At 36.0% G+C, this 23,338-nt stretch overlaps 1 protein-coding gene across 2 annotated transcripts in view; it reads left to right on the plus strand.

Annotated features, from left to right (window-relative positions):
* Positions 1–23,338, plus strand: part of MGA (MGA, MAX dimerization protein) — a 130,732-nt gene that overhangs the window by 27,261 nt on the left and 80,133 nt on the right. The gene's annotated exons all lie outside the window — the stretch shown is intronic.

Genomic DNA, 23,338 nt, shown 5'->3' on the forward strand with positions numbered 1-23,338 from the left:
TGAACAATTCAGGCTTTGGTTTTTCACTGTAAAAGAATATTAATGCTTTCTTTGGCCATTTCATAGACTTGATGTGAGTTCAAAATGAAACAAGATATGTTAAAATGCTTTAGAAACTTAAAATGTTATACATATCTATAATCAATGTTTGAGAAGGCCATTTCCTTTGTGTAGAGTATAAAAAGCTTACTGAGTCAAAATGCTCCAAACAGTAGGAAGTTACAGAAGATTCTGGTGTTTTAGGACCATAGTGTTTGGAAGTCTTAGGTTTCTGAGTCTTGATCATATATCTAGTAGGTTTCTTTACAAGTCAGGAATGTGTTTTAGTAAGTACTGTTGCTGACATTAGCACCTGAAATCATTTAAAACATTGATGGTGAGAATAATTAAGGGAAAAATGTGTGGGAAGGCATGCTTAGAAACAAAGTGAATTTTCAGTGGTTTAAGTTTGGCATGATACAGCAGGTATTCTACATTCTCATGTATGTCTTCTGCTATTTCACTTCTCATAACTTTTGAAAAACTAAACTTCTAGTTTATTTATGAACTCTTAAGTTCAGTGTTTGGTTCAGTGTTTGGGACTGATTTATACGTAGCTCTTTTCCACGTTAATGTGTCCTCATGACACATAGGTATAGTTTTTTTTTTTTTTTCTTTTTTATATGGAAGATGTGTATCACATGGTATTTAGTGGAAAAAAAAATAGGTTTGGATTGTGCTTTTCTTAGCACTCTAGATTCCTTTAGCATTTCCATTACTTTGCCCTTTTCAGTCTTGGGTTTCTGTTTATGATTTCTGGATGCTGAGGATGATTGGAGAAAATCATGTAATTGAGCTGATTGTTCCACTACTGATATATGTGCTGGTTACTCTAATTTGGCTCTTGATGTTTTAGTTAATTACCATGAATATTTCTTGTGATATTGACTCTCATTCATTCTCCAGACAGAGAAATATGTGATATTGTTTCACTGTGTACCCTTATTCATTTATTCAGATATATTTGGGTGTCTATTGTGGGCCTGGCCAATATGCCAATGAATAGAAAAATTTAAGAGGGAGATAATAACAGTGTCAAATACAGTACATTGTTATAGAAAAATAAAGACAGGAAAAATATTCATTTGATTTGGTGATTAAGAAGTCATGGTGACCTTAAGAGCAGTTTCAGTAGGAGGTTAAGGGTGGAATCCCCCTTACAGTTGGTGAAAGAGTGGCAAATGATAAAGGAGGAGGGGAAGAAGAAGATACAGGAAAGGGGAGTGAGTGAGAGGAAATAGAGGAGAGTGAGAGGGGAAAAGAATGAGAGGGGAAAAGAATGAGAGGGGAAAAGAGCAGGAAAGAAGAGAGGCGGGAGAGTTGGGTGGGAGAAGAAGGGAAAACGAAGGAGAGAGGAGAAAAATAGAATAATTTCTCTTTGATAAGGTTTGCTGAGAAGGGGAAGAAGAGACTGGATGGGAACCAGGAAGGAATTTCTTTTTAGGATAAGGCCTGGCTTTGTATATGTGCTGAGGGGGAAAGATGCTAACAGAGAAGGAAAGGTTAAAAATTCAAGGTGTGGTATGGTTAAAAGAGGTAGGAAGGGGGTGGGAGTCACAGTGTGGGTCAATTACAGGTGGATGGACTGGCATTGAACAGGAGGAGGAGGACCTCATTTTCTAGGACTGAAACAAAAATAGGTAAGGAGAGATATGAATATAGGTAAGATTATAAGAAGGGTCCTGTGGGTTGAGGAAGGTCTGAATAAAAGATCAGAATCAAGATTGTTAGTTGAAAGTGAAGGGCCTGGGCAGGGGATGACTGCGGGGGGCTTGAGTTGAGAAAGTGATTGAAAGAGTTGTTGAGGGGAATGAAAGAGGGAATTTATCCAGTTTATTTTAAAGGACAAAAGTTGGAGACTTGATAGTGATATCAGTGTATCTGGTGTGGTTTTTCTTTAGAGTAGCTCAGTTTCCAGAAACAGTATTTACCTGGAGCTGTGGTTTTGTGGTCAGATTCAGAGCAAGGGGTGCAAATATGAAACTGCTGCTCAGAGATTTGGATGTCCAACCATAGGATCTGGGTTGGGAGGAATCAGGATTTGAGGGACAGGAATTTTCTGTAAAGTGATAGAGTAAGTAGATCAGAGTAAAATTTTTGTAAGTCATTAGAGAAATCAAAGTGGAACAGTTTTGAATGATGATAAGATCCAGAAAAATAGATGCCTCAAATAGAGTTGAACTAAAAATCTTTGCAATTAAAGGTTTGTTCATTCTAATGTACAGTAATTGGATGGATTATCTTCATGGACATTGAAATCTCCCAGGATCGTGATAGGAGATTTAATAGAGGAGACTGAACTAGGCTTCTAGGTCTTCAGTAAATGAGGAGCTAGGGCTAAGGGATCAGAAGATGCTAGTGAAGAGAAGATATATCTTGAAGATGGGACCACAAAGGAGGATGATCATGATCTGGAAGATACAGTAGGAAGGGAAGTGAATGCCAATCACTTCTGGCTCTGTGGGGCTATGGATTGCAGTAAAGAGAGAGAACTGTGAGAAAATCTTTAGGGAAGAACAAAGTTTTAAGTCAGGGTAAACAAGTAGAGCATTGTTCAAAAGTAAACAAGTAGAACATTGTTCAAAAAGATTGAGGAAGACTAGGGTATAGAAACAAGAGAATGATTATTATCTGTTGGTAGGTAATGAAAAAGATATGGTGTGACAGTATAGAAGAAACCACGGTGGAGGACATTTTGACAAGGAAAGTAGATAATGGTGGGGATGTTATTGCCTTTGTATGTTGGCAGTTATTCACTGGGCTCAATTGTTTGAACTTTGACACGTTAGTACTGGAACTGATTTAAAGTCCCAGATAGTATTTGACTTGATCTTATAAAGGCGATAAAGGCTTTTTATAAAATAAATGGCAGGGGTAACAAAGGCCATATTCTGGGCGAGAGATTGATGTCCTCAGCAGATTTAAAGTCCCTTGTTAGGTAAAGGCTCTTAGGAGGAATATGTTGAAGGGCTGGTTGTGTCCAGGAACTCCCATGATTCTTGAAGATGGGCTATAAACTCATGTTGGGTGTAGGGATGTGGTGACAAAGATCATTTTAGAGTGATTATCTGCTTAAAATTGCATGGCTTGTGTATATAAACTAGAAACAAACAAATGATTAATTACTGTGTTAGAGTGTTGGGATATAGATTAATTTTTATTTCAAAATATTCTACAATTTTTGTAAAAATTAAAATGAAAGAGAAACATGAAATACGGGCTTTTGGAGAGCTTCTGTATGAATTAAGAGTCTTGGTTGCAAGACCAGAAAACCCAACCTAAACTGACTTAAAAAGAAAACATTTTCTTTTATGTTAACTAAAAAGTTCAGGGAAAGCACTGGGTTCAGGCATGGCTTTTGTAGTTTAGATGATGTCACCAGAACCTAGTCTGTTTCCTTCTCTCAACTTATATCTGCTCTCCACTGTGTATTGATTTGATGTTTAGGTTTCTTATGACAGTAAGATGGCTGAAAAAGCTCCACTTGCTACCCTTCCAGTTCAAGTGCAACAACTCAAATGAAAGTCCTGAGCCTGTCATTGACCAGATAAGCCATGTGTTTGTCTTTGACCTATTTATAGATAAGAATGTAATGCCCTGATTGACTTAGGTCTAGGTCACTAGTAGTTATGGGTTAAGATCAGTATCTCTCGCTGCTTTGGACCTCTTTATATACAGAGGAATAGTCTTATATCTGATTTTTCCTGTGTCTAGATTGCTTTTAGAACAATCTGGATATTTGAAATTTTGTTCAATTAGTGTTTCTACAACAAATTCAGTGATTACTGAGCTTTGTGAAGGGCATAGTTCCAGGTACTTTTGACAATCCTAAATTGAATAAACCTAATCTTTGCTTTAAAAGAGGTGGCTGCCTAGAAGGGTTATTAGTGTATGTTTAGCTTCTTTCCATCACAGGTAACAAAGAGATATTTGGGTGTCTTTTAAGAACTGGGTACTCATTGCACAGGTCCACATGGTAAAAGGGAGCCTGGAATCCCACAGTAATCCAGGATGAGCAGCGTGGATCTAAGCCTTAGGGAACTGGAGGAATCCACTGAAGCTGTAGAGACTATATTTTTTTATAGCCTTTTCAGCATGAAACTTTGTCATTCTCCCCTTACACTGGAGTTTCTTAGTGTCTTTTTTGGTCTCTGGTTATACCATTCCTTTCCTATCCAATCCTTGACTTCACCCTCTTCTTTGTGTATGCTTTTTCTTACCTTATGGTTTCATATCATATATGGTCCGTGCTGTCGTATGACCTGTTCTCTGACAATGTTTTATTTTCTGTTCTTCCGCACTATGTGAGTCCCTCTTACCACTTTCCATCAGTTGAGAGAGAGACTCAGAGAGTGCATTTGTACATCTAAGAAAGATAACCGGTCTGTCATTCTTGTTGGGCTAAGCTCTTTGGCAAGCTTCTTCCTCATAGGCCGATGGCCAGTCTGTAGAACTGGTGACCTAGGCTCTCAAGGGCCAGGGTCATGTGGCACTTACCTGGAGGTTAGGAAATAATACGAAATAAGAGGCCATCACACTGCTCCTTAATATGCAAGGAACTGTTGGTAGAGTTTTAACCTTAAAGGAGAATTGTGTTTCCGTTGACCAATCTGTCCAGCATGGTAAGAACTAGATTGCTGTGCATCAAAATAGAATTACACAAAACAATCTTTTGGCATATAGAAGGTGGCCAGCGTTTATCTGGCAAGGACATGAAGACAGTTCCTGATTGTACTAGACTTTTAAGAATGAGGAAGATGTCAGTAGGAGGAGATTAAGGAGAATGTTGTGCATTAATGGGCTATGAAGGCAGGGAGAAGATGCTAAAGCAGTGGCAATTGAAAATGCAAAAGATCAGGTAAAAAAAATGTGTGAGGCATATTTGGTCCAGCATATAGTACTAATAAGAAAGAAAGCTGAATTCAGAATATTGAGATATTTTTATGCTAAGTAAGCCAAGAAGTTCAGGTACAACTTGATGTTCATTGTTTAACTGTCCTAAGTTCTCACTGACTTTAAAATCACTATGAGAATTTTCAGATGAGTAAAGTTTAGTCCAGAGAAGTGATAGAATTTTTTTTTGGTAATTGAGATAAGATTGCACATCTTTCGAATCTTAATTTTGTGACAATAATACCTTTTCTCCACATCCTCACCAGCATTTCTCTCTCTCTCTCTCTCTCTCTCTCTCTCTTTTTGATAATAGCCATTCTAACAGGCATGAGGTGATATCTCTGGGAGTGGAAATCTTTTGCATTGTTTTAATTCTTGACAGCATGGGATGTGTATGCAGCTTGACGTTACTTGTGGTTCAAACTGTGTTTTCATTGAAATGACTTTGTTACGGTATAAGTATAATCACTGTTTTGCCTTTTGATTTTAGGTTGAATTCATTGAGAGACATCAAATTTTGTAGGAAAAGCTAATTTCTAGTTTTCATTGTTCTATAATAGTGGTTGAGGGTGGTTCTTCTCATTTGGAAATATTTCAGCTTGAAAAAGTTGCAATAAGACTCTACCACTGCTAAGCCTGCTAATGTGGTAGAGCAAATCAAGATATTCATCTATTTCTGACAAAAATTCATGGAATCAAGGATGGTTAAATCCATGGGAGTAAAGTCAACCATTGATACTACTGGTTGAATAACACATGATAGATTCAGATATTTTCTGAAAAGTATCTTCTAATGAATGATGCAATGAATAACCATAAACTTTAAAGCCTTGTACATTGTTCAATTAAGCCGTTTTCTGCCCACATGAATTTTTACCACCTTCAGTTGTAACACACCTTAGCAGACTCCACTTCAGATTGCATTGAATTAGTGCTTTCCCAGCTTCTTTGAAAATATTTTTACTTATTGTTGTTCCATGCAGATAATTCATACCCACTAATTATTTAGTCACTTCAAAACTTGCATTAACTCTTCAAATAAACAACTTCTCAAAAAACAATAATTGGTAACTCCTGTCAGCTCATCAAGAGCCAAGAAAAACACTCAAAATCATTTGCCTTGATATTGTGGTTGGGTTTTTTTTTTGTTTGTTTTTTTTTTTTAAATTTTCAGGTGTATATTATAATTTGACATCTGTATATTCTATTGTGTATTTACCGTCCAAAGTCCAGTTTCCTTCAGCTACCATATATTTGATCCACTTTACCCACTTCACTCTCCCCCTCCCCCCCTATATTTGACTCCTTTTGCCCTGTCTACCTCTCCCCTCCTCCCCCATCCCCTACTCTCTGGTAACCACTAGTCTATAGTCCATGTCCATGAGTCTCTGTTTTTCCCGTTCATTCATTTGTTGCTTTTAGATTTATATCCCACATGTAAGTGATATCATGTGATTTTCAACTTTTTCTGTCTGGCTTATTTTGCTTAGTAGGATTATTTCAGGGTTCATCCATGTTGTCGCAAATGGCAGTATTTCATCTCTTCTTATGGCTGAGTAATATTCCATTGTATATATGCACCACAGCTTCTTTAGCCAATCATTTATCGTAGGACATTTCGGTTGCTTCCATGTCCTGGCCACTGTGAATAATGCTACTGTGAACATTGATGTGCAAATATCTTTATGTATATGAGTTTTCAAGTCTTTGGAGTAAATACCCAGTAGAGGGATTGCTGTATTATATGGTTGATCCATTCTTAGTTTTTTGAGGAACCTCCATACTGTTTTCCATAGTGGGCATACCAATTTGCAGTCTCACCAGCAGTGTATGAGGATTCCTATTTCTCCACATCCTCTCCAGCATTCGTTATTACTTGTCCTGTTGATTATAGCTATTCTAACAGGTGTGAGATGGTATCTCATTGTGGTTTTGATTTGCATTTCCCCAATAGCTAGCGATGTTGAGAATCTTTTCATATATTTGCTGGCCATTTGCATGTCCTCTAGGGAGAAGTGTCTGTTCATGTCCTCTGCCCATTTTTTGATTGGATCATTTGTTTTCTTTTGTTATTGAGTCGTATGAGTTCTTTGTATATTTTGGATATTAGGCCTTTATTGGAGGCGTTGCTTGCAAATATATTTTCCCATTCGGATGATTGTCTCTTTACCTTGTTGACAGTTGTGTTTTTTTTGCTGAGCAGAAGCTTTTTAGTTTGATGTAGTCCCATTCATTTATTTTTGCTTTTAATTCCCTTTCCTTTGAGGGAAATTTCATAAAATCCTTTTAAGTCCAAGGTCCTTCAGTTTCGTTCCTATATTTTCTTCTATGCATTTTATTGTTTCGGGTCTTATATTCAGGCCCTTAATTCATTTTGAGTTAATTTTGGTGTGTGTAGATAGACAACAGTCTGTAGTTTCATTCTTTTGCAGGTGGCTTTCCAGTTTTCCCAGCACCATTTATCGAAGAGGCTTACCTTTCTCCACTGTATGTTTTTGGCATCTTCGTTGAAAATTATTTGCCCATATAAATATGGGTTTACTTCTGGACTCTCGATTCTGTTCCACTGGTCCGTGTGTCTGTTTTTCTGCCAATATCATGCCGTTTTGATTACTGTCGCTTTGTAGTATAATTTGAAGTCGGGCAGAGTGATGCCTCCAAACTCGTTCCTTTTTCTCAGGATGGCTTTGGCAACCTGGGGTCTTTTGTGCTTCCATACAAATCTGATGATTTTTTGTTCTATTTCTTTAAAAAATGCCGATGGGATTTTGATGGGGATTGCATTAAATCTATATAATGCTTTAGGTAATATGGTCATTTTAACTATGTTGATTCTTCCAATCCAAGAACATAGAATATCTTTCCACTTCTTTTTTTCTTCTTTGATTTCTTTTAACAGGGTCTTGTAGTTTTCATTATGTAGGTCCTTCACATGTTTCGTTAAATTTATTCCTAGGTATTTTATTCTTTTTGTTGCAATTGCAAAAGGAATTAATTTTTCTACTTTTTCTGACACTTCATTATTAGAGTATAGGAACACTGGATTTTCGAATGTTGATTTTGTATCCAGAAACTTTACTGTATTTGCTTATTGTTTCTAGTCGTGTTCTTGTGGAGTGTTTAGGGTTTTCTATACAGAGAATCATGTCATCCACAAATAGTGACAGTTTGAATTCTTCGTTTCCTATTTGGATGCCTTTTATATCTTTCTCTTGTCTGATTGCACTTGATAAAACCTCCAATGTTATATTGAATAACAGTGGCAATAGTGGACAGCCTTGCCTTGTTCCTGATCTTAGAGGGAAGATTTTTAGTTTTTCACCATTAAGTATAATGTTGGCTGAGGGTTTGACATGCATGGCCTTTAATATGTTAAGGTACTTTCCTTCTATACCGATTTTGTGAAGTGTTTTGATCATAAATGGATGCTGTATTTTGTAGAAGGCTTTTTCTGTATCTATTGATATGATCATATGATTCTTATTTTTTAATTTGTTTATGTGGTGTATCACATTAATCGATTTGCGAATGTTGAACCATCTCTGTGCCCCTGGGATAAAGCCCACTTGATTGTGGTATATAATCTTTTTAATATGTTGCTGTATTTGGTTCGCTAGTATCTTATTTAGGATTTTTGCATCTGTGTTCATGAGAGAGATTGGTCTGTAGTTTTCTTTTTGTGTGTTATCTTTACCAGGTTTTGGTATCAGAGTAATATTGGCCTCATAAAATGAGTTGGGAAGCATTGCCTCCTCTTCAATTTTTTGGAAGAGTTTGAGGAGAATAGGTATTAAATCTTTGAATGTTTGGTAGAATTCACTGGTGAAGCCATCTGGTCCTGGACTTTTACTTTTTGGTAGATTTTTGATGATTGTTTCAATTTCCAAACTGCTGATTGGTCTATTTAGATTTTCCAGTTCTTCTTGATTCAGTCTAGGAAGATTGTATTTTTCTAAGTACTGGTCCATTTCTCCTAGGTTATTAAATTTGGTGCTATATACTTTTTCATAGTATTCTTGTATGGTCCTTTGTATTTTTGCGATGTCGGTCATAATTTCCCCTCTTTCATCCCTGATTTTGTTTATTTGTGTCCTTTCTCTTTTTTACTTAGTGAATATAGCCAGGGGTTTGTCAATTTTATTAACCTTTTCAAAGAACCAGCTCTTTGCTGCATTTATTTTCTTCTATTTTTTTTTCAATTTCATTTAATTCTGCTCTAATTTTGATTATTTCCTTCCTTCTGCTGACTTTAGGCTTCATTTGTTCTTCCTTTTCTAGTTTTTTAAGATGAAGTGTTAGGTTGTTTATTTGGGCTTGTTCTTGTTTTTGGAGGTAGGCCTGTAATGATATTAACTTGCCTCTTATGACCGCTTTTGCCTGTCCCCAAAATTTTGATATGTTGTAATATCATTATCATTCGTTTCTATGTATCTCTTGATCTGTCTTTTTATTTCTTCCCTGACCCAGTTATTCTTCAGTAACATGTTGTTTAATTTCCATGTATTTGTGGTTCCTCCTGATTTCTTTTTGCAGTTGATCTCTAGTTTCAGAACATTATGATCAGAGAATATGGTTGGTATGATTTCAGCCTTCTTATATGTGTTGAGGCTATCTCTGTGTCCCAGTATGTTGTCGATTCTTTTATTATTATTATTATTATTTTATTTATTTTTTGTTTTTATAGATTATTATTTTTTGAGTTTATTGGGGTAACATTGGTTAATACAATTATATAATTTTCAGGTGTACATTATAATTTGACATTTATATATTCTATTGTGTAATTACCACCCTGGTCGATACTTGAGAATGTTCCGTGTGCACTAGAGAAGAATTTATAAGCAACTGTTTTGAGATGGAAGGCTTTGTAAATGTCAATTATGTCCAGTTAGTCTAATGTGTCATTTAAGGATGTTATTTCCTTATTGATTTTCTGTTTGGATGATCTGTCCATATCCAACAGTGGGATATTTAGGTCCCTTACTACGATAGTGTTTTGGTCTGTTTCTCCCTTTAGTTCTGTTAGTAATTGCTTTACATATTTCAGGGCTCCCTGATTGGGAACGTAGATATTAATAAGTGTTATATCTTCTTGGTGCATGATTCCCTTTATCATCATAAAGTGTCCCTCAGTATCTTTCTTTACCTTTTTTAATTTTGAAGTCCATTTCATCTGATATTAGTACCACTACTCCCGCTTTTCTCTGAATGCCATTTGCTTGAAATATCAATTTCCACCCTTTCACTTTGAGTCTGTATTTGTCTTTGGAGCTCAGATGTGTCTCCTGGAGGCAACATATGGTTGGGTTTTGTTTTTTGATCCATTCTGCAACTCTGTACCTTTTCATTGATAAGTTCAGTCCATTTACATTTAGGGTGATTATTGAAATATGAGGTCTTATAGCCATTTTATCTTTTCCTTTCTGGTAACTTGGTGTTTCCATTGCTTCCTTGTCCTTGTGTTTCTGTTTTTTTCTTTTTTTTTTGGTTGGCTTTTGTGGGTTTTCCTTCTGGTTCTTCTTGTTTTATGTTATATACTTCAGTTCTGAATCTTTGGTGTATGGTTACTGTATATATACAGTCGTCCATTTTCTCCTGCACATGCCTTATCTCCATTCCCCTTTGCGAGTTTGGATCTTTGACTCCTCCCCTTTTCAGTCATTGTTATCTCAGTTTGTCCCTATGTATGCTGAACGTTCATTACTATCTTGCTATAGCAATTCTCTTTTTATTATTTAAACTCATAATGCCCTGTTCTTAGTGAGGATTGCACTCCTCTGCTCCTATTTGCCTGATAGTCACTTTACTCCTAATTATGTATTTTTTGTTTTCATTTTGTTTTAGGTGAGTTGACCCCTTTCAGTATTTCCTGTAATGCAGGCCTTGTAGTGGAGAATTCCTTCAATTTTTGTATGTCTGGAAAGGTCTTAATTTCTCCTTCATATCTAAAGGATAGCTTAGCTGGATACATTATTCTAGGCTGGTAGTTCCTTTCAATTAATAGTTTAAGTATTTGATTCCATTCCTTTCTGGCTTGTAAGGTCTGCGCTGAGAAGTCCGAGGGTAATCTAATGGGTTTTCCTTTAAAAGTTATGTTTTCTTCTCCCTGGCTGCCCTGAGAATTCTATCTTTGTCATTGATTTTTGATAACTTCAATACAGTGTGTCTTGGTGAAGGCCTTTTTGGGTTGAGATAATTGAGTGTTCTGTTGACTTCTTGAATTCCAAGCTCCAGCTCATTTCTTAGATTTGGGAAATTCTCATCAACTATTTGTCTTAAAATCCTTTCTAATCCCTGTTCCTTTTCCTCGCCTTCAATAATGCCCATTATTCTTATGTTTCCTCTCCTAATGGTACCAGCTAGTTCTTGTATTTCTCTTTCATTATATTTCATTCTTCGGTTTCTCTCTTCTTCCTTCTGATTTATTTCTAGATTTCTGTCTTCGATATCACTGATCTTTTCTTCCATTTGGTTGACTCTATTTCCCAAGCTTGCTATTTCATTTTTTCAACTCTTACAGTGTTTTTTTTAAAATCTCCAGAAGACCTATTGTGCTCTTTTTGATGGTTTCAGTCTCCTTGCTCTGCTCATCTAGGTGTTTTTTTTCAATTCTTGAAATCGTTGATATGACTCGTTTCGAACTCACTGAGTTTTTTCAGAAGTGCCATCCTGAATTCTCTGTCATTTAAGTTGCATATTTCTATGTCTGTAAGCTTATTTTCTGGAGATTTTTCTCTTTCTTTCTGAGATGCCTTGTCACCTTCGTTGTTCATGGTGTTTAATGGACTATTTCTCTGCCTGGGAATTAATGGAAGTGTAGTCTGCTGTTTTTCCAGAAAGAAGAATTATTATATAAAGGTCTCTTTTTAGCCTGTTCAAAGAAGGCGCTTTTCTTTTGGTTTCTAGTAGGTGGCATCTAAGCCTCTTGGATCCTTGCTTTAATAATGCCTTAATAATGCCTTTTTAATTTTCTTGTAGATATTTAATCACACTCGCTACCCTCAGTTTTAGTCTCTGTCAATGTCAGCAATTGTTTTGGCAGTGTTTGCTTAGATTCCCCTGGGGCTTCGCAGTGATCAGTCTTGGAGGGTATGGGGGGAGGGGCCCTCTGTGTAGGGAGTTGGGGGCTGCAGCTCAGCCTTGGTTTTGCAACCATGGCTGGTAAAAATCATCTGTTGTTTCTCTGCCATCCATTTTGCTTCTCTGCTTTCTGCCCTGATGACTGGGCCCTGCTGCCAGCTGCATGGAACTCACAGTTCTCCCAGGAAAGGCCATTCCATGAAGTTGCCACACCTTCTCCCCCTCCTCCTGCAGGGAGCTCCAGAGGCTGCTACAGGAAGTAGCTTCTTTATTTCTCCCATTCCACTGGCCAACACCTGGGGTTCTGACCTCTGGTAGCTCTTATAGGTAGATCACACCCTCAGATGTGCTAGTGTGCAGTTTGGGTGTTTTTTGTTGAGTTTTAGATGTTCAGCTTATTGTTGTTTCAAGGGGAGAAATCTGGGGATGTCTCTTACTCTGCCATGTTTCCACTCAAGTTTCGGTTGTTTTTTAATTAAAAAATAAAATGGTTTTTAAATATTGTTACCAACGTCTTCCATTCTTTCAGCTACTTTTTTTTTTTAAGGTACCATTCTTGTCAAAAGACTTATAGACTAAATTTATTTTCTCTAGACATGTTTCTTTGGCTGCTACAAACATGATTTAACTTACTCACCATTGATAAAAAGCTTACTTTGGTTGCATCCTCATTTTTATGAAGAAATTCAACTGCGATGAGATCTATTTAAATTTTCTAATTCTTCTGTTTTCCTGTGAATTGGAAATATTGTGATGCGTGCTTAGTCTGGTAATGTTGATGTATATTGTATTCTCTAAGCATGGCTGTGGTGTCATTGTATAATAAACATAATACTTTGCCATCTAATATAACAAGATTATCTACACTCTAATGTATCTTAAGAGTATGACACTTGAAGCTCATTTTTATTTTCTTGTTCTGACTTGAAGGGTATGCACAGGTAATAAAAAAGAAAACATATGGTGATAAGTGTAGTGCTTGAAAAGCTATCCGGTTATAACTGCATCACTCTATTTTGGAATGCTCTGAGCAGCAATGCAAAACTGTTAGAGTGCCATATACAGTCTCTTGTAAATACTGAAGCCTGCCATTATAAAAGCAGCCATAGACATTATGTAAGTAAATAAGTGTGATGATGTTTTAATAAAGCTTTATTTAATAAAGCTTTATTTAAAATTGAATTGTATATAATTTTTATATTATGAAACGGTACTCTTTTTAACCATTTAAAAATGTAAAAGTCATTTTTGGCTTATGGAGTGTACAAAAACAGGCAGAGGGCCCTAGTTGAGCTATAGGCTATAATAGTTTGCTAACTTCTACCTTAATCCAAAAGAATAAGTCTATGGGAGAAAAATCACGCTTGATGGAGGAGGCAGGTCTGTGAGGGAAATTATTCTGGATGACATTTTGACAACCCTTAAAACATACTATTTTATTTTTCAATTACAGTTGACATTCAACATTAGTTTCAGGTGTACAGTGTAGCAGTTAGACATTCATATAATTTAAGAAATGATTCCTCTGATTAGTGTAGTACCCACCTGGCTCCATACATAGTGATTACAACATTGTTGACCATATTTCCTATGCTGTGCTTTACATTCCCTTTACTATTTTGTAGCTACCAATTTGTACTTAATGCCTTCACCTTTTTCACCCAGCTCCTCCAACCCGCCTTCCATATGGCAACCATCAGTTTGTTCTCTATGAGTCTGTTTCTGTTTTGTTTGTTTGTTTATTTTGTTCTTCAGATTCCACCTAGAGGTGAGGTCATATAGTATTTATCTTTCTCCGTCTGACTTATTTCACTTAGCATAATATCCTCTAGGTCTGTCTTTGCCGCATTAAATCATACTCTTTATACTGGTTTATGTCAGGATTGATATTATCTTAGAAGAAAAAAAAAGATTGAGAGTTTATGTAGTTTGGTTTTTACTTATTTAAGGAAAAACTTGTACAATTCTGTGTTTTGTTTTGTTTTGTTTTTTTGTATAGGGCCCGAAGAGCTCTTAGGCTTCTGAGTTTCTAATCTTAGGTCTTTTATGTGAACAGGTATGTTCACATACGTATGTGAACTGTGAATAAGTATGAATATGAACTTTCCCCATAAGAAAAGTTTGTTTATTAAGATTTTTGAACTGATTTTTAAAACATGTAATGTACTGTTCTTATTTTGGCTTGAAATTTTAATTTCGGCTGTTTTTGCATAGGATAGGAAGTAAAATAAGTTTTCATTTTTGTAACGTTTTGTTTCCATAAGTCTCAACAAGTAATGAAGTTGTAGGAAGCTTTGGCAGAGTTCTATGAAATTGTAAGTAGGTGGAATTTATCTCCACAGATAATTCAGGAAAGCTAAGTACACTCTTAGTATAGCTATGGTACAAAATCCTTTATTAGGGTTGAGTGAAAACCACATAATCCTGTTACTTCTTTTTTTGTGTGTGTGTGTAATTGTGATTGTTCATTCTTTATTGTTAATTTTTTAAAATGGAGTTACAACAGAAGTTATTATAGCTTAACCATTAAAGATGGATTAAATTAAACAAGTCAACAGCTTAAAAGATAAGAATCAATACAAATGTGAGTTTATTTTTTCATTAGCTGTATAAATAAAAGTGCTTTTGATTATTTTACTGCTTTTTGGTAATAAACTTAGCATTTATATGGAATTTTCTATTTTCAGAACACTTTATGAAGTGATTTAAAAAATTATTGATTTTCTTAAAAGTCATTTAAGTGGGAGAATATAGAATAGGAGAAAACAACCTTAATATTCAGAATGTATATAAAAGACATACTTAGGGCTCAGAGACAATTATTATAAAGTTCTAATTGTATTGGTTATTGTAGAAAAATATTTAATTAAATACATATACATCATGTGATATAAGTAAAAAATACAGTTCTTGCACTGTAGATTAGTGTGGTGGTTTTTCAAGAATCTTACTTTAAATCCATTGCTCTAAGTCTCCTAAGAATGTAGAAAACCTAGTTTTTTAGGACTGATCTTTTAAAATTTTATTTATTTTATATAGTTGCTTTCAAAAAACAAATGGCTAATATTTTATTTTTAAAGTTATAGGTAATTAAGAATTCAACAATAGCTAACAGTTATTGAACGATTGATTATACATGTGCTATTCTCTGTGGCCCATGTACCATTCTCTGTGCTTTACATTTATTTATATTTCATTTAATGCTCTTAACAGCTCTTTGAAGTAGGAACTGTTAAATTATTTCCATTTTATAGACAAGGAAACAAAAGAATTATAGACAAGGCACAAAAAAATGAAGTAATTTTCTCAAGTTACACAATCAGGAAATGGCAGAGTTAAGATTTACTGTGACTCCAGAATCTTTGTTTCTTATCCACTTTATGGAACTGCTTTGGTCTATCTGCTGTTGACCATCTTTTTCAAACTCTGATCACTTAAATGGTGCATTTATAGGGCCTGTACTTTAGAATGACTACTCTTTGGGACCTTGGTGTTTCTTCTGTTCTTGCTTGTAATCTTATCTGCCTACCCTCCTATCTCTTTTCCCCCTTTTTTCCAGTAGTGAGATATGGTATAGATCAAGGGGAAATAAAACTAGTAAAGTAGGGAAGCCAAAAGACATTTTAATTTTGGTTCTTGAAAGAAAAAATAACTTAAAATTGTTTATATAATAACTGAAAAAATTAAGTTGAAGAGAAATATCTATTGAAGACATGCACAACAATAAAAAAGCAGAAACACAAGCCGTTAATAACCCACTCTTTATAAACTCCAGTCTCTACCCTCTTGTTTTTAGAGAGATGAAGATTTTAGAGAATAAGTGCCATATTGTCATTCCAGGTTATTGGAAAATTGGTTATCAATGTATCTTTGTGAATCATAGTCAGAAAAGTTTCAGAAATACTTACATAGCATATATGATAACAAATTTAATTTTAAATTCTGAGTTCCATGAAGACTGCCTGTATTCTGTGTACACATTAGTTCTTTAGATTTGTTAATCCTATTTAATAAGCTTCAGGTATCTTTTATACAATGTTCTCCAAAGTTACTTTCTAGCCTGACCCTTTTCTTTTTCTCATGTAGTTCCTTTGGTTCTTAACCATTTTTTTTTTTTTTTATGGGGGAGGGTGGTGGTAGTGGGCGGTTAAGAGGTCACAACTCCTTTGAAAATCTGATAAAACTTATGGACTCTCCCCAGAAAATTGGACATATGTACATTACACAGACTTCTGTTTATAGTTTTAGGAGTTTTGTAGGACATCTGTTCCCAAGATGATTCCAGATTAGAGCTCCACCTCTATGTGTTTTCCCAGAACAATTTTATATATTCTTCCAAATACATTGATGATTTCTCATCTATATCTTCAGTATGATTCTCTTTCGTGAGAGAATCTAAACCTGATATCTATTTACTTTCTGGCAATCTGGATGTCCTGTACTTTGTATTTCAAATTTATGAAACTGTGTAGTTCTTAGAACACATGTTTCTGTTCTTCAATCCTTGACTCCTTGGTTATTAGGCCCTGCTGACTGATTCCTTATTCTTTGAGACATTATCCCTTCCTTGGCCTCTGTGATGCTACTCTCACCTATTTTTTGCTTACCTGTGTGACAATATTTTCTCTTCCTCTTTCCTAGAGTTTTCTTTTACCATTTGTCCTCTAAATGTCTATTTCCCCAGGATTCTGGCCATAATCCTCTGAGGTCTTTCATTCTCTATATGTTTTTGGAAAACATTTCCAAATTTCTGGCTTTAGTTACTTATCATATCTTTTAATTAGCTAAAGTTTACACCTTTATCTCCAAATGCCTATTAGACATTTCCACTTAAACTAATAGTTTCTAAATATTTGATGGATTACATGTTCTGTTAAGAGTCTGGTTAAAGGTATATCTCTCTTCCCAGAAAAGTGCACAGGTACACCAAATTTTATATTCAGTTTTAAGGTGTTCCTGGACCTCCTGAAGCCTCTCCATGGATTCCTTAGAGGTGCGTGCTCTTCCAGGTAAGAAGTTGTGACCTAAGATGTTCCTCAGCTGCCTGTAATTCAGCATGTCCAAAATTGATGCCTCATCATTGCCTCTAATCCATTTATTCTTATCCCTCTCTCTTATGCCTCTAAATCGAATAATTTGCCTCTTAATTATTTACTAATTTGTTTATTCTGCAAATGTGAAAGCTTGCTTTATATCTAGCACCAAGCCGAAGTGTATAGTGATACACAAAACAATTATAGTTACTCTGTTTTCTCAAACTTTATAGCATAGTGATTAAGTGTGAACTTTTAGTTCAGATTTTGACTCTTACTGCTTTATGACCTAGAGCAAATTGCTTAACTTCTACCTCAGTTTCATCTGTGAAATGTGGATAATATTAGTATCCGCTTCATTGGTTATTAGGATTAAATGAGTTAATATGTGTAAAATGCGTAGTAAATGTTAGCTTTTACTGTTTGTGGAGGAGATAGATATTAAAAGATCATAAATTATTATACATATTGATAAGTGCTATGAAGTAATAGAACAAGGAACTATGAAAGAGGATTTAGATTAGGGGGTAGGGATAGCATTGCTGAAGAAGAAGTAGCATTTAGACCTGAAGGATGAAAAAATGTTAACTAGGTAAAGATTTGTGGGGACTGGAAGTATTTCAGGCAAAAATAAAATGTGATGAAAAGGCTCTGAGGTAGGAAAGGGTTTGGAGCTTTTGACAAAAAGAAGGTCATTGTGCCTGGAGTATTATGGTAAGTTATGGAGAGAATGATGTGAATGCAGAAATCTGTAGGCCATATTAAGGAGTTTAGATTTTATTATGAACGAAATGAGAAGCTAATGGAAGATTTTAAAAGGCAGAGATGACATGAACTTATTTCCATGTAGAAAGGGTCACTCGATACTATGTAGAGAATGAATTAGAGAAGAGCTAGAATGAATGCTTAGAGTTCAATTTAAGAATCTTTGGGGAAAAAAAGGAAGGTGGTCTATTGTATCAGTCTCGGTAAGAGCTGTTGGTATTTAGGACTAATTTGCAGCAGTGGAGGTGGAATGAAACTTACCAATTTAAATTTTTTTATATGAGATGCAACATGATATACTTATTAGCTTTGATTTCCTTTGATGATAAGGACATAATTATAACTAATTATTAGCATCGATAATAGGTAGTATCCATTGATCACCATGGGCCAGACACTATACTTCACACTTTACACACATAAACCTTACAAGAATCCAATGAGGAAGACAATATTACTATCATTGTTTACTGATGAGAAAACTGAGACTTGGGGTAACTAAGTAATTTGGCCAAGGTCCTACAGCTAATTGGTGGAAGGACTAGAAATAGACCCTATATTGCCACCTATACTCTGAAACCTGTTAGTCTTTTTGACATACACCATCAGCCAGGGGAGTCCGGAAATGGGAATTCTAAGCACAGCCCGTGTACAACTTCAGAAGTACGTGAAAGCCCAGTGCAATAAGAAGGAATTCTGTATGGATCAAGAGTAATATATGAGTAAAAAGTCAGTGGGAAATAGGAGACCGAAGAGGAAGTCAGGGGCCAGATTTTACAGATGTGATATATAGTATGAAAGATATTTAATATTTATGTTAAAGGCAATTGACATATTTTGCCTTTTGTGTTTTGAGCAAGGCTGTGTGATATTTAAATTTAAATTTTGGAAAAGTTTGTGGCATTGGAAAGGAGGAAAACAGGATGCAGCAAGTAGAGTAATAAGGATGTCGAAATGGTCCAGCTAAGAGACGGTGGGAGCCTGAATTAAGGGAATGAATATGGAAATGGATAAGCATCAGACCCAATATATAAAGAAGGTAGAATCAACTAAACTTCATGATTGATTGGATAAAGGAGAGTAGGAAAGAAAATAATTAAGGATAACTTCTAGATTTTCAAGCTCGACAAAAAAGGAGAACAAAGGCATTTAAGGTGATGCACTGTTTTGCAGCAAAGTGAAGTGAGAAGCTTATAGATTCTAAGTTGAGTGCTTCTAAGTACTGGTATTATAATTGGAGCTAAGGGTAAAACATAGAGGTTAAAAAGGTACAATTCCTAATTTATAGTCGTTTGTAGGGGTGGTAGGATGGAGTGGGGAGAGAGAAGACAGTGAAAGAATTATAGAAATATAAGATTTAAACCCGTGGTAAGTTCTAGTAAGAGTAGGTATACAGTGCTTTGAGAGCATGTCACGTGCAAGGTCAGGGATATGGAAAATTTGGTGAGTGACTAAGATGTAGGGGGAAGTTGAAGAAGAGGAATGTGTGAAGAACAACTTGGGTTTCTGAAATGAGCACTATGTAGGTGGATGCGGAGAGAAATCTGATTTGCTTCAAGTCTAGTCATCTTCTACACCATCTTAACTAGTGGCCAGAAGTAATTTTGTTAAAACACTTGAGTTTGAGTATGTCATAGGTCTTCTTATAATCCCTTGAATAGCTCCTTTTTTTCTACAAGATGAAACTCCCAACTCTTACTTTTTAGGTATTGTGTAATATGGCTCCCTTTACCTTTTCTTGTCCTGTAGTTACGCTCCTCTACAGTCCTATACAGGACACTGGCATTTTTCAATGCAGCCATATTACAGCCCTTGTGCTCTCTGAATGTGTTCCCTCTCTTGTTCCTCTGTTTTCATATGATCTCTTGTTCTGTCTTCATAAAGGCTGCTTTCTGTCTGAAATGCTTTTCTTCTATACCCACCCTACCTCTTCTCTTTCATGCCTTGCTAATCTCTACCCATTTTCACTTTCTCTGGCAATTCTTCTCTGACTTTCTCATTCTGATTTAGCTGCTCTTTGTGCTTCCATTGCACCCTGGACAGAGAGCCATAATAATAGCATTCTTTATTTTTTGTTGTCATTGGTTATGTGACAGTTTGTTATTTGATAATTGATTGCAAGCTCTTAATGGCAGGAATCATGTATTGTCCTTCTGTTCCAAGATCTATACATGGTAGATGTTCAATAAATGTTTGACTCAAGGAATTAATGAATATTCTTTTATACCATATGCCTTTGGACAAGCTGTTCTCTCTGCTTAGAATGCTCTTCTCTCCTTTGCTTTAAACTACTAGACATCTTTTATTTAACACTAAGCCTTTCTTGATACTTCAGTTATAGTTCCTTTTTCCACTATGCTTCTATAGTTTTTCTTTTCTATACCTCTGATAAATATTTGACAGTACAGTGTAGTGTTTGAATGAGTCAATGTATACAACATGAGCATCATGGAATTGTAGATTAGATAACTATTTCCCAAGTGTCCAAGTTCATTTCATAGGGTAGGTTACTTCTGCATGACACTAGTCTTACCTCTTGAATTGATATTTTTAAACAATTATTTTTTAAAAGAATTTTCTATTCTTTCAATTACAGTTGACATACAATATTAAATTAGTTTCAGGTTTGTATAAATGATTAGACATTTTAATAACTTATGAAGTGATCATCTTGATATATCCAGTACTCATGCAACACCATACATAGTTATTACAATATTATTGACTATTCCCTATGCTACACTTTACATCCCCATGACTATTTTGTAACTACCAATTTGTATTTCTCAATCCCTTGCCCTTTTTGTCAGCTGTCCCCAGTCCCTTCTTACCTGGCAACTGTCAAAATGTTCTCTGTATCTATGAGTTTGTTTCTGTTTTATTTATTTTTTAGATTCCACATAGTAAGTGAAATTATATGGTATTTGTCTTTCTCTGACTTAGCATAATACCCGCTATGTCCATCCACATTGTTGCAGATGGCAAAATTTCATTCTTTTTTATAGTTGAGTAATATTCCATTGTATATATGTACTACTTCTTTACCCATTCGTCTACTGATAGATACTTAGGTTGCTTTTATTTCTTGGCTATTGTAAATAATGCTGCAGTGAATATGTAGATGCATATGTCTTTTTGAGTTAGTGTTTTGGGTTTCTTCGGATAAATACCCAGAAGTGCTGGGTCCTTTTTTGTCTCTTGTTATATAGCATTTGTTTTAAAGCCTATTTTGTCTAGTGTAAATATTGCTACCCCAGCTTTTTTTTCCTTTTTTTTTTTTTATGAAATATCGTTTTTCACCTCTTTTAATTTGTGTATTTCTTTCAATCTGTAATGAGTCTCTTGTAGGCAGTGTATGTTAGGGTCTTGTTTTCTTATCCATTCAGCTACCCTGTCTTTTGATTAGAGCTGTTTACTCCATTTACATTTAAACTAATTGATAGATATGTAGTTATTGCCTTTTTATTATTCATATTTTTAATCCTTTTTTTTTTCTTTTCTTCTTATAGATGTCCCTTTAACATTTCTTGTAATACTGGTTTGGTGGTGATGAACTTTAGCTTTTTCTTGTCTGGGAAGCTTTTTATCTGTCCTTAGATTAAATGATAGCATTGTTGGGTAGAGTGATCTTGGTTGTAGGTAGGTCCTTGCTTTTCATCACTTTGAATATTTAATGCCAATCCCTTCTGGCCTGCAAAGTTTCTGTTGGAAAATCAACTGACAGTTTTATTGGAGTTCCCTTGTAGGTAATTGTTTTTCTTTTGTTGCTTTTAAGATTCACTCTTTGTCTTTAACCTTTGGCATTTTAATTATGATCTGTCTTAATGTAGGCCTGTTTGGGTTCAACTTGATTGGGACTGTCTGTTCTTCCTGGGCTTGTATATCTATTTTCTTTTCTAGGTTAGGGAAGTTTTCCATTGTTATTTCTTGAAATAGGTTTTCAATTCCTTACTCTCTCTCTTCTCTTTCTGGTACCCCTATGATGTGAAAGTTGATATGCTTGATGATGTCCCAGATGTTCCTTATATTATCCTCATTTTTTTTGGTTCTTTTCTCATTGCTATTCTGATTGTTTTCTCCTGCCTTATCTTCCAAATTGCTGAATCAGTCTTCTCTTTCATCTAATCTACAGTTGATTCCCTCTAATATATGCTTCATTTCAGTTATTGTATTATTCATTTCTGACTGGTTCTTTTTTATGTTTTCTATCTCCATTTTTATATTTCTTATCTCTTTGTTAAAGTTCTCACTGAGGTCATTGAGCATCCTTATAACTAGTGTTTTGAAGTCTACATCTGGTCTCCGTTTTATTTAGTCGTTTTTCTGGTGTTTTGTTCTGTTCTTTGATATGGAACATGTTTCTTTGTCTCCTCTTGTAGGCTGCCTCCCTGTGTTAGTTTCTATGTATTAGGTAGAGCTGCTATGTCTCCTGGTCTTGGTAGAGTGGCCTTATGTAGTAGGTGTCCTGTGGGGCCTAGTGGCTCAGTCTCCCTGGTCACCTGAGCTGGGTGCTTTAGGGGTGTCCCTTGTGTGGTTTGTGTGTATCCTCCTGTTGTAGTTGAGGCTTGATTGCTCTTGGCATGTCAGTGGGAGAGATTGACCCTCAGGCAAATTGGTTGTGAGGACTGCCCGTGACTACAGTGGAGGAGCTATTGTGCAAAGGCTGACCCTATGGAGCGGGATTCAATTTATCAGGACCCTGGTGTGCTGCTGAGTCTGTCTTTTGGTTATCATTTGTGTGGTTAGGTGGTGCTCTGATGTAGTATGAAGCTGGCCACTGGGTGTGTTGGTTCTGGGACCCCTTAGGAGGGGCTCTGTTGAAGGCCAAGGTTAGCTGCTGCCTGTGCCCTGCTTGGGGCCACTTGGTGTGAGCTACAAAGTGATTTTCAGATGGTTGCAACTTATGCTGGGCTTGGAGATGCCTGGGAGATGCTAAGCTGTGAACTGAGGCCAGCTTTCATTAGTGCTGGGCTTGGGGCTGCTTAGCAAGAAGTACAGGGTATGCTGAGGCCAGATGCTTCTTGTTTGGGGTTTGTGAACTTTTGAGAGGTTTTAGGAAGGTCTTTAACATGAGCCAGAATGGGCCATTTGTATGGAAAAGCCACTGGAAGTGGCTTGAGTAGGCCCGCAAGTTGGGTGTAGTGGGCGTCTCAGGGAATTACCAAGGTGGGGCAAACTGTGTTAGCCAGGTTCGTGGAGTCTCAGGAATGGCACCAGCTGTGTCTGCGTGCTGGGAGGGGGGAGGGCTCAACATAGGAACATTGGATTCCACTAGCACTTCTGTCTGGGAGTAAGGTGCCCCTCCAACCCTCACCCTTAAGACAGACAATTCACTTCTTCTCCATATGTCCCTGGTGCCTTTCAAGTTGCTGCTTCAGTGCTGGAGATCTGAGAGAGTAAGTCCATCTGTGAGTTAAGTCCCTGCATGGACCCTTTAAGAGAAATGCCTGAGACTTTAGCAGCCCTCTGTCTCACTCAGCCGCCATCTCCACTAGTTTTCAAAGCCAGAAATTATGGGGACTTCTCTT

The sequence above is a fragment of the Pteropus vampyrus genome, unplaced genomic scaffold (genome assembly GCF_000151845.1).
Source record: "Pteropus vampyrus isolate Shadow unplaced genomic scaffold, Pvam_2.0 Scaffold19, whole genome shotgun sequence".
Classification (NCBI taxonomy): Eukaryota; Metazoa; Chordata; class Mammalia; order Chiroptera; family Pteropodidae; genus Pteropus; species Pteropus vampyrus.